At 47.5% G+C, this 12,678-nt stretch overlaps 1 protein-coding gene and 1 pseudogene across 3 annotated transcripts in view; one reads left to right on the top strand and one right to left on the bottom strand.

Moving 5' to 3' along the window:
- Positions 1-12,678, bottom strand: part of Por (cytochrome p450 oxidoreductase) — a 66,870-nt gene that overhangs the window by 27,810 nt on the left and 26,382 nt on the right. The gene's annotated exons all lie outside the window — the stretch shown is intronic.
- LOC147005369 (small ribosomal subunit protein uS5 pseudogene) lies at positions 8,572-9,451 on the top strand (annotated as a pseudogene).

Genomic DNA, 12,678 nt, shown 5'->3' with positions numbered 1-12,678 from the left:
GAAAATACCCATTCCCACAAGCCATTCTCTAGCCTCACATAAAATATTCTCATTTAAAAAAAAAAAAAAGGTTGGCAGATGGTGGTGATGCACACCTTTAGTCCCAGCTCTCAATGGGCAGAGGCAGGCGGATCCTTGAGTTCGAGGCCAGCCTGGACTGCAGTGTGAGCTCCAGGACAGTCAGGGCTATACAGAAAACCCCTTTCTTGAAAAAACAAAACAAGGTTACAGGTTCAAGGATAAAATCTCCAGCCAGAATCTCACCCTATGTGGGGTAATATTCTCTGTAGAATTTACCCTTTCCATTATATATAAACAGCACAAAATATATACACATACCCTGACCAAAGGCTGACACATTTATACTGTGACTTGTTTTGTTGGGGTTTTGTGTTTTGGATTTTTGAGACAAGGTGTGACTTTGCAGCCCTGGAACTTGCTGGATAGACCAGGCTGGCCTTAAACTCACAGAGATCCACCTGCCTCTGCCTCCAGAGTGCTGGGAATAAGGGCCTGCACCACCATGCCTAGCTTTAGATTCTCAGAAACTGGTGGCTGGTGAGATGGCTCAGTGGGTGAGGATACTTCCCACCAGGCCTGATGCTCTAAGTCCTTGAGTTCGAGGCCAGCCTGGACTGCAGTGTGAGCTCCAGGACAGTCAGGGCTACACAGAAAACCCCTTTCTTGAAACCTCTGGACCGCACAGGGTGGAAGGAGAGAACAGACTCACATGCAAGGCTGTGGCACAAGCACACCCACACTCATCTAAACACAGAGATATACAGAGATAAACAAGATAAATAAATAAATATCAAATATAGATAAATAAATAAATAAATAGTAGGTGCGTGTAGAAAAGGAGGCAAGCACTCTGACAGCTGAGCCACACCTGATCTTTTGGCCTGTACCTCTCAAGTGCTGGGACTCGTGGGCCATCTTGTCCAGCTCTAAAGTTATTTTCCTAGGGAAGAAAACAGGGGTGGGGATTCCCCATCCCTTGGATGGGGAACCCTCTGCTTAGAAGATGTTTCCCTACTCGGCCTGGTAGCCTATTCACTGTGGTATTCCCAGCAGGGCTCACCCTGGACACCTACCTATATGTTCCATAACAACAATGGAATACTATGCAGCACTATAAACTACAGCCTCTCTTAGAAAGGCTGTCCAAACTCATGAGAACAGTATGTTCATCAATCTTCCATAAGGAATCACAGAAAACTCCGATTATCTCCCCACTGCTCATGTCTATAGTCCCAGTAACTCCACCTCTTGGGACCAACCATCCTTTCCCGGGTTCTGGGGACAACTGCATTCACACACATGTACCCACACCCATCATTTAAAAATAAAATCAATCTATTTCAATTTTTTCTGAAGGCAGCACCCTCGGTGACTCAGGCACTTGCAATTGGCCCCACCACTTAAAATGCCAACATCAGGACACTGGAGGCCCAGCTTCCCACACAAGCCACTTGGGGACACAAGCCAGATCCAAATCACAAGCTGTGACTGTCCTGACCAACCACGAGCATTAGAACGCGCAATAGTTGGCCTAAGGAGACAACTCAGTGGATAAAGTGCTGACTGTACAACATGTAAAAAGCTGAAGTGTCCGAGTGTGTCTGCAACCTCAGCACCAGGGGATGGAGGAAGACGAGAAGATGCTGGGGAGGGGAGAACTGGCCAGCCAGTGGAGCCAACTGATGAAACAGGCTCAGAGAAAGACCCTGCCTCAAAAATAAAGCAGAGAGCTATCAGGGAAGACAGAAGACAGCAGCCTCTGCCCTTCCCCCAACTGAACTTTGATGATTAATAAGAAAACGCCTGATCACAAAGGGAAAATCTGAAGATGGGCATGGTGGTAGAGGGCTTTCATCTCAGCACTAAGAAGACAGACCTCTGTGAGTTCGAGGCCAGCCTTACCTACATAGTGAGTTCGAGGACAGCCACCGCTAGAGTGAGACCCTGTCTCGAAAAACAAACACAAAGGGAAAACCTGAATTTCACAGCAGATAACTTGGCTAGCACTAAGTCATGAATGGATGACGGGTGACTGAGAAAACACCAAATGAATCCAAAGGGACTGACTACAGAGACACGGCCCTACTTTCTGAAAAATGTCAGGGTCATGAGAGACAAAAGAAGTCCAGATCAAAGGCAAGGAGTAGTGAACTAGGTCTACCGTGTCTCTCAGACTGGAGAGCAGACTTCAGCTAGAAAAGAAAGGACAGCGGAAATGTGGAGGGGCTGGGACTTGATAACTCCCCACAGTGGCCCTCTCTGTTGCACAGGGATTAGGAGAAAATGCCTTGAAATTTACATAGAAAATGAACCCAGTGATTGAATATGTGAGGCCCTGTGATCCATCCCCAGCATCAGCTTGTCTCTCACACATATACACACACATACACATAGGCACAGACAGATAGACGGACACACATATGTACATACCCACAGAGACACAGAGATACATAGAGACATACATACATACATAGGCACACACATAGGTGCAGACATACAAATATAAACACAGAGACACATGGAGTCAGACTCACACAGAGACACACTGATATGCACAAACATACATATACACACACAGAGGCACACATATATGTGCAGACATACATACACAAATACATACATTAACACAAAGACACATACCCATACACACATACTCAGACAAATGCTAATACACCGCAAACAGTACCACCCAGGCACACATACATATATACATATACATATAGACACATTTTTGTACACATTGTACACACATACACAGAAACACAGTGAGACACACAAATACATACAAAAGCACATGTATGTATATAAGCATACGACACTCAGACCAACACTCTGAATCAAAGGAAGTGGGTTTTTTTGTTGTTGTTGTTGTTTTATGTGAATACACCCTTCAGACACACACTAGAAGAGGGCATCAGTTCCCATTACAGACGGTTGTGAGCCACCATGTGGTTGCTGGGACTTGAACTCAGGAAGTCTGGAAGAGCAGTCAGTGCTCCTAACCACTGAGCCAGCCCTCCAGCCACTAAAGGGAGTAGCTTCTGACTTACTGTCAAATTAGCTTTGAGAAAGCAGTTGCTTCCCAGCAGCTCGTCATTGTCAAGGCACACTGCAAGAGAGGCCTAGAGCTGGGAGGGCACACTTTAGCTGTGGACCACAGAGAACAGTCCAAAGAGGCCAGGACACCTGTGTCCCAGAAGAATAAACCAAGCCAGAGTGGACGTCTGCCTTTCTTGGGGGAAGATACTCACTCCCTGCCCAAAAAACACAGGCCAGATATCAAGGCCCAGCTCCTAATTGGGTGAGTCTAAATAAGCCCCAGATGTCATGCCAGATTTCTTTTTTTTTTTTTTTTTTGGTTTTTCCAGACCGGGTTTCTCTGTATAGCCCTGGCTGTCCTGGAACTCACTTTGTAGACCAGGCTGGCCTCGAAGTCAGAAATCCGCCTGCCTCTGCCTCCTGAGTGCTGGAATTAAAGGCGTGCGCCACCACGCCCAGCTCATGCCAGATTTCTTGACCAAAAGAATACAAGATGGCAGGTGACCAAGTGGTAGGATGGCAGGTACGAAGGCAAGATGGAAACCCAGGTAAATAGCTCAGTGTGGTGACTCAGGCCTGTAATCCACGTACTCGGGAGGTTGAGGCAGGAGGAGTCGGCCTGGGTTAAAGGCCAGCCTGGTCTACACCGAGAAGCAGCTGGTCACAATAATCAGAACCACACTGAATACGGGCTAGTGTTCAGCTCACTTGCTCCATCTTAAAGTCGAAGTTAAAAACATATATTTTTTTTATTTTGAGTTATGTGTAAATATGTGTGTGATTATTGTGCATATGAGTTTGGGTGTTCGAGGCCAGAAGAGGCTATGAGATCACTTGGAGCTCAAGTCACAGGCTACTGTGAGCTGCCTGTGATCTGGGTGCTAGAAACTGAACCCAGGTCTTCTCTGTAAGAGCAGTAAACACCCTTAACCACCGAACCATCTTTCCAACCCGCTTTCTCCATTTTATACAGTTCATGATGGGCCAGGCTCACCCATAGTCAAGATGGATCTTCCCACATCGATGACATAATCAAGATAAACCCCCGCAGTCACATCCAGAGCCCATCCCCCAGGTATTCTGGTTTGACAGTTTAGATCAACCATCACAGCTGCAGTCTAGAGCTGAAGAGGGCGCCATTCCAACAAGGCATCTTCCTGCATCAGCAAGGTCTGGCCTGCATTCAAAGCCTACTTTCTCAAAAGACTTTTCTTGCAAGCACGGCCGTGCCCACTCACTCACACACCACCTAAGGCTGCCTTTTTGTTAAATAAAACAGCAGTTGCTCAGCTGTCAGATCTTACAGCTCACAAGCTTCAGGAATGTACTATCTGGCCCCTCACAAAGGAAGTCTGCCAGTGTGTCTGACTTAATGAATCACTCTGTACCAATGCTACTTCCGGCTCTTGATCATTTTGGTGTGGTTATGTAAGACGGTGAACATCGGGAAAGCTTGGTGAGAATAGAAAGAAACGCTGTGATATTTCGCAATTGCTGTAAGGGTAAGACTGACTAAGATTAAAGAGTCAGGGCTGAGGAAATGACTCGGTCAGAAGACTGCTTGCACTGAAAGCCTGGAGACCTGCGTCCCATTTCCGGGACCCACGTTATGAGGGTTCGGCCTGTACATCCCACTTTAAAGTAGTTATTTCTAAAACTATGTATTTCATGTTCAATAGTGTATATGGGTATGTGCTTACGTGCATGTGAGTTCGGGTGTTCAAGGCCAAAAGAGGTTGTCAGCTCACTTGAAGAAGGCTGGAGGATGCCTAGAGCTCCTTGGTCAGCCAGTCTAACGCAAATGGTAAGCGTCAGGTCAATGAGAGACCATGTGCCAAAAAAAGCAATATGGGAAGCCAGAGATATGGCCAGGTGGCTAAGAGAACCTGCTGCCCTTGAAGATGACCCAGGTTCCATTCCTAGATCTCCAGGTCCAGGGCTCTGATCCAACAGGCACTGCACACAGTGATATACAGACAAATATGCAAACAAATACTACACGAGACAGAAGACAGACGGCTCCTGAGGGACAGTTACTAAGGCTTCCTCTGACCTGTACATGTGCACATACACACTCATTCACACATGCTCACTCACAAACACACACAATACTTATGCACAAACATTCATGTACGCACATATACAAACACACATGAACACTCGAGCATGCACACACACACACACACAAACACATACAAATGCAAAATTAAGGGGCAAATACGGTGATAAACACACCTCAAATCTCAGCACTCGGGAGGCAGATGCAGGAGGATGGCTGAGAGTTCAAGAGCAGCTAGCTTTACGCAGTTCAAGTTTCGCCTGGACCACTAACTAACACCCAGTTTCAAAACAGAAAAGCAAGAAGCTGAGAGTGAACTCAGTGGTGGAGCACTTGCCTGGAGTCACCCAGTGCGGAGCTGGAGAAGTGGCTGGGAGGTACAGTGCTTGCCTGGCATGCAGGAGTCCCTAGGTTCAAACCCTAGTACTGCAAATAAGCAGACAGATGGCAGTCAGAACTGCAGAAGAAAGATCCACCTAGAGCAAAGACGCACTGTGTCACTGCCAGCTCACTACACCAGTGTCCATGTATACCTACTGTGCATCAACTGCCATACTAAGTACACAATACAAGTCCTTTCTCTTGTATGACAACCCTGCTTAAGAAATACTATCTCTCATTTTGCAGACCAACACTTTGCCAAGCAAATTACCCATGGTCCCCTAGCCAGCAACTTCCAGGGTGAGATGAGACACAAGGACCCTGTGGGACTCTGATACTTCTGCTGCCATGCTAGCTGTCATTGGCTGTGAAAGACAAGGTGACTGACTGGATGGCTCAGGATGGTGCCAGGGGTTCCAGGGCTGACGATCTTTCAGACTATGCCATCAACAACAGCTGTGCTTCTCCTGTGAATAGGAGAGCAACAGGGTCTCTGGAGCCTCTCTTCTACCCCAAAACGGCTTCTAGCCATCTCTTCTACAAGTCAGAATTCGTGAGACTTACCAAAACCAGCGTCCAGAATTTTTTATCAAGGTGTCAGGCCAAAGACTGTCACTGCACTGAGGGCTCTGACTGTACTGTTCTGAGGCCCACCTCACCCCAGCGTCTGTCTGCATTTCATGTTAACATAGGAGCATAGCTAAGCATTAAAGCCATGGCTGGAGATGCAAGGGGGTGGGGCGGGGTGGGGTGGGTGCACACCTGTCATTTCAGCTCTGCCAGGGTGAAAGCAGGAAGATCAGTGGAGAGCTCGAGGCTAGCCTGGATTACTGGAGACCCTTATCTCTGTAAACATCGGCTCAAGGTAATGTCCATCACTGAGTACCGACATCTAGAGAGCCCTACTGTGCGTTTTAAGTCTACAACTTGAACACATCAGTTAAAAAGTGGGCCATCTCCAACCACAGGATAGAAGAATTTCTTGTGATGTCTATAAAATGATCTGTAATTACTAAACCGTTTACAAGATTGCCCATCAGGGGCCAGCGAGATGGCTTATTAGCTAAAAAAGGTGTTTGCTGCCAAGTCTGACGACATGAGTTCCATCCCTGGGACCGTGTGCTGGCTCTGGCAAGTTATCCTGACCTCCAACATGCACCCCTACCCTCACAAGAATAAGTAAATTTAAAAAAAGGAGGAGGAGGAGGAAGAAGAGGAGGAGAAGAAGGGAGAGGAGGAGGGAGGGGGAAAGGAGGAGGAGGAAGAAGAGGAGGAGGAAGAGGAGGAGGCAGAAGAAAAATGAGCCTAGGGGTGGTGGTGCACGCCTTTAATCCCAGCACTCAAGATGCAGAGGCAGTTGGATCTCTGAGTTCGAGGACAGCCTGGTCTATAGAGTGAGTTCCAGGACAGCCAGGACTACACAGAGAAACCCTGTCTTGAAAAACCAAAAAAAGAAAAGAAGGTGGAAGGGGTCCTACAGCTCAACTTCCTGTACGCCAGCTCCAGGGGAGTGGTTGCTCTCTATGGCCTCCATGGACAGTGTGCTCACACATTCATCCTCCCCCACCCCTCACAGTTAGAAAGAGAGTCAGTTTTTTACTTCTTTTAAAGAATGGAGGATTGGTACCCACAGGGTACTCTACCTAGACCTATGTAGCTAAAGGCATGGGACTTCAGGCTCAGTCAAAACTCTGTAAGGGTAGAACTCTGGGCATGGGAGAAAGGGCAGAGCCTGAATGGTGCCTTGTGGCAAGCAGGGTTACAGCTCGGGAATCTAGGGCAGTGAGTGGGAAGAGATGCTTCGCCCGAGTTGGAGAGGACCAGTCTCATGTGAAGGCGTTGGCTACTTGGTCCCTCCCACATGGAGCCTGGCTTGCCTTCCTGCCCTGGGTGAATGGTTCTGCTCAGTGACTTTAGTCCATGATATACATACATACATACATACATGTTCGTGGATCATGGGTGTTTTGCCTTCATGTATGTCGATGTGAGGGTGTCAGATCCTCTGGAACTGGAGTTACAGGCAGATGTGAGCTGCCATGTAGGTGCTGGGACTTGAACCTGGGTCCTCTGGAAGAGCAGCCAACACCCTTAACCACTGAGCCATCCCTCCAGCCCAGCCACTTCTCTTGATTCCCATCTGGTACCACCAGTCGCCCCAGACCCTGCTAAACTCTTGGTTTTGCTAGAAAGAGTATGTGGGATTGGGTAGACTAGTTGAGGCACAGAATAGCATGGGCCTCCTGTATATTTGTTAGGTTCTATTGTTATAAAATGGTCTGATGAAAGGAACTATGGGGTCAGAGAGTCGGCTCGGTGGTTAAGAGAACTTGTTGCTCTGCATAGGACTTGAGTTCAGTTCCACACAGCGCCTACATCCTATAGCTCATAAACACCTGTAACTCCAGCTGCAGGGGATCTGATGCCTTCACACACACACCACACAGACACCCCACACACACACAGACATACCACATCACACCACACATACACACACACACACCCCACAAACACCCACACACACCCCCACACACAGACATACCACACCACACCACACCACACACACCCCACAAACACCCCCCCACACACACACACATACCACACCACACCACACCCACACCCACACAAAATTTTTAATACAAAAAAGTAAAAATAGGCTGGGCGGTGGTGGCGCACACCTTTAATCCCAGCACTTGGGAGGCAGAGGCAGGTGGATTTCTGAGTTCGAAGCCAGCCTGGTCTACAGAGTTCCAGGACAGCCAGGGCTATACAGAGAAACCCTGACTCGAAAAAACAAAAAAAAAAAAAAGAAAAAAAAGTAAAAATAACAAAAATAACTGGGCCATGGTAGTGCATGACTTTATCCCAGCACTTGGGAGGCAGAGGCAGAGCAAGGCAAATCCCTAAGTTCGAAGCCAGCCTGGTCTACGGAACAAGTCCCAGGACAGCCAGGGCTACACAGAGAAACCCTGTCTTGAAAAACAAAAACCAAAAAATAAAACTCCATAGCTACTGTACCTCAGAATGACAATCTTCATAAAAACTGACTTAACGCTTCTTCTTTAGGAAAACACCAAATGGCGGATGACGCCGGTGCAGCGGGAGGGCCTGGAGGACCTGGGGATCCAGGATTAGGAGGCCACAGCGGTTAGGGGCTGAAGCCAAGCCGTGGCCATGGTTGAGGCCCCAGGGCTCGTGGAGGTAAAGCTGAAGACAAGGAGTGGATCCCTGTCACCAAGCTGGGCCGCCTGGTTAAGGACATGAAGATCAAGTCCTCGGAGGAGATCCACCTGTTCTCCCTGCCCATTAAGGAGTCTGAGATCACTGACTTCTTCCTGGGTGCGCCCCTAAAGGATGAGGTTCTGAAAATCATGCCAGTGCAGAAGCAGACTCGGGCTGGCCCGCGGACCAGGCTTTCGTCTCTATTGGGGACTACAATGGTCACGTTGGTCTTGGTGTTAAGTGCTCCAAGGAGGTTGCCACTGCCATCGGAGGGGCCATCATCTTGGCCAAGCTTTCCATTGTCCCTGTGCGGAGAGGCTACTGGGGGAACAAGATTGGCAAGCCCCACACTGTTCCATGCAAGGTGACAGGCCGCTGTGGCTCTGTGCTGGTGCGTCTCATCCCTGCCCCCAGAGGCACTGGCATTGTCTCTGCTCCTGTGCCCAAGAAACTCCTGATGATGGCCGGTATAGATGACTGCTACACTTCAGCCAGAGGCTGCACTGCCACCCTGGGCAACTTTGCTAAGGCCACCTTTGATGCCATCTCCAAGACTTACAGCTACCTGACCCCCGACCTCTGGAAAGAGACTGTCTTCACCAAGTCTCCTTATCAGGAATTCACTGATCATCTCGTGAAAACCCACACCAGAGTCTCTGTTCAGAGGACCCAGGCTCCAGCTGTGGCTACTACATAAGGATTTTGTACAAGACAAATAAAAGAATTAAGTCTGCTAAAAAAAAAAAAACAAAAACAAAAACAAAACTGACTTAACTGGACATCAGGGCTCACTGAGACACAGGACGAAGATGGGCAATGCTCTTGGGAGGATGATGCAAAGCAAGGTTCATTCACTCTCATCTATTCTCGTAGTTATACCAGCGGAGTGCATATCACTGGCACTCTTCCAAGCACTGGCTTCTCCCCACAGAAATAACTCGACTCGCCTTCCACTCCAACAATACTGCCACAGGGGTGGAAGGTACTTCATTTCATTTTCTGAGACACTGGCACGCTATGTAGCCCAGGATAGCCTCAGACTTGAGTCCTCCTACTTCAGGCAAGGACTAGGATTACAGATATGAGCTGCATGCCTGGCTAGGCTACTTTTGTTGCTGGCTACTTTATAGAACATAAACAAAGAAGAAAAATATTTACTCAAGAGATAAGGAGGGTAGTTTCAAACTCTTGAGCAAGGCTGGGGGTATAGCTCAAAAGTAGAGAAGGCACCGCCACACAGGAATCCAAATAGCTCCCAGCAAATACAAACACAAAATTTCTTTTTTGTTTTTTGTTACGGAGTCAGGGTTTCTCTGTGTAACAGCCCAGGCTGTCCTGGAACTTGATTTGTAGACCAGGCTGGCAGAACTCACAGAGATCACCTGCTTCTGTCTCTGGCTACCCAAAACTTCTTAAGCAAAGCAGTCAAGGAGTAGGAAAAAGGCAGCGTTCAAATGAGGCCTGGTGGTGCACACCTGTAAGCCCAGCGCTCGATAGGCAGAGCCAGGAGAATCAGGAGTTCAAGGACAGCCTTGGCTATAGAGCAAGTTTAAGACTAGCCTGAGCCAGACCCTATCTTAATAAATAAATAGAAAAAAGGGGGAAGGGCTGGAGAGATGGCTCAGTGGTTCAGAGCACTGACTGTCCTTCCAAAGGTCCTGAGTTCAATTCCCAGCAACCACATGGTGGCTCACAACCATCTGTAATGGCATCTGATGCCGTCCTCTGGTAAGCATGAAGATAGTATACTCATACATATAAAATAAATAAATAAATAAATAAATAAATATTTTTTTTAAAAATTAGAAAAAAACCCAAGTCTTCAAGATCAGTCCAGCAGGGGCTGAAGAGATGGCTCAGTGGCTAAGAGCATGCACTGCTCCTGCAGAGGGCAGGGTTTAGTTCTCAGCACCAATGTGCTAGCTTACAACTGTCTGTAACTCCTGTTCCAAGGGATCTGACACCCTCTTCTGGCTCCACCAGAACCAGGCACACATTGTGGTGCACATTATACAATTTATACATGTATACAATTATAGAAACAACTTTGAAGACCAAAACCAGACAAAGATTTAATAGCAGCTGCAGACCCAGAATAAAAGGGAAAAGGGAAGGTAGCATTTTCCCTCGAGAGCTCTGAGGACCAGCAACAGAAAAATGGCAGGGTCACTCACATCATGTTGGTGGCAGTGTGTGGCTGTTGAAGTACTATATGATCTTCAGATCATATTGCATAAGTTTATTTGTCTTTATGGTACTGGGGATGGAACCCCAGGCCCTTCCACACAGTAGGCAAGTGCTGAGGTATAGCCCCAGTCTCCAAAAATATTGTTTATAGACCAGTGAGAAAAGATGCTTGCTGCCAAGTCTGAAGACCTGAGTTCAATCTCCAGGACCTACATAATGAAGAACCAACTTCACAAAGTTGTCCTTTGATGTCCACACACATGTCATGGCAGATGAAAACACACACACTCTCTCTCTGAATGAAGAAAGGAAGGAAGGAAGAAAAGAAGGAAGGAAGAAAGGGAGGGAGGAAGGAAGGGAGGGAGGGAGGAAGGGAGGGAGGGAGGGAAGTGAAATGCCAGTGAGCAAGCCCATAACAGGCACTGTCTTCTATTAACCACATGCCCAGGCTTCAGATCACCTTATATAAGGGACCCCCACTGACCTAAGTGAGTTTGTGGTTTTATAAACAGTCATTGAACCCTTAAACAAAGCCAACACACTACCTGCTTCTCCAGACCACAAACCCAGGTCAGAAACCTCTGTGATGCTTGGAATGCGTACTTCCCTCAGCGCCACCCCAGAGGAGCCTAGCCCAATTGGCTAATGTAATCTGTGTATCCCAGGGCCTTCGTCTGTTTGCTGTGTTGAAAACCAACCCTGGGTGACCCTCAACCATTGCATCTGTGTGCCCGGAAGGTTACCAAGAGTTTCTATGTATCTACCCGGTCCAGTGAACCTTTATACAGACCTAGTACACAATACACACTGTGAAGATCAAAGCCACACAAGTTCCTGTTGTTATGAACATGATCTGTCCCAGGGAGGGATGATGTGGAGACTGGACTCTGAGAAGGGGTTAGGCAGGTGAGGGCTACAGACACTGGTGACCAGGGTACATAAAGTCAAATGACTCAATACCACCTGTAACTTTCACTCACAAAAAAATGACGTAGGTTCCACCTTGGAAGGCACACCTTGTCTATTATTCTTCCTGTTATATAATCAGGCAAACAAGAGCCAATCTTTCAGATTATTACTCTATCACAGGCTATCACCTGTCCACTCACAGAACAGATCATTGCTAAGGCACCAGAGACTGGAGTCATATCTAATTATCCTTTATACTTTAAAAACCTTCCTTTCTTCATTTTCCTTCCTTCCTTCCTTCCCTCCTTCCTTCCTGTCCTCCCTCCCTCGCTCCCTCCTTTTATGAGACGGGCTCTTACCTAGCCCAGGGTAACTTCCAACTCACTGTTTCCCAGGATAGTCTTGCAATCCTGATCTGCCTATCTCCACCTCCTGAATCTTGAAGTATAGACAGGGGGCTGGTGAGATGGCTCAGTGGGTAAGAGCACCCGACTGCTCTTCGGAAGGTCCAGAGTTCAAATCCCAGCAACCACATGGTGGCTCACAACCATCCACAACGAGATCTGGCGCCCTCTTCTGGAGTGTCTGAAGACAGCTACAGTGTACTTACATATAATAAATAAATAAATCTTTAAAAAAAAAAAAAAAAAAAGAAGTATAGACAGGTTCCACTATGCCTACTTTACGCAGTACTGGGGATGGAACCCAGGGCCTCCTATGTGGTAGGTAAGCAGTCTACCAACTGAGCTACATCCCCAGTCAGAAACTGCTGAGCTTCTGAAAAGCACAGGGAATTCTCTTATCTATAACATACATAGATTGGAAGGTCTCAGCCCCCAGAATGCCAACTGAAAGACTGA

The sequence above is a fragment of the Mus caroli genome, unplaced genomic scaffold (genome assembly GCF_978045245.1).
Source record: "Mus caroli unplaced genomic scaffold, Mus_caroli_1 scaffold_4, whole genome shotgun sequence".
NCBI classification, from domain to species: Eukaryota; Metazoa; Chordata; class Mammalia; order Rodentia; family Muridae; genus Mus; species Mus caroli.
The sequence above is the reverse complement of the archived record's forward strand: the minus strand, read 5'-3'. Positions and strand labels throughout refer to the sequence as shown.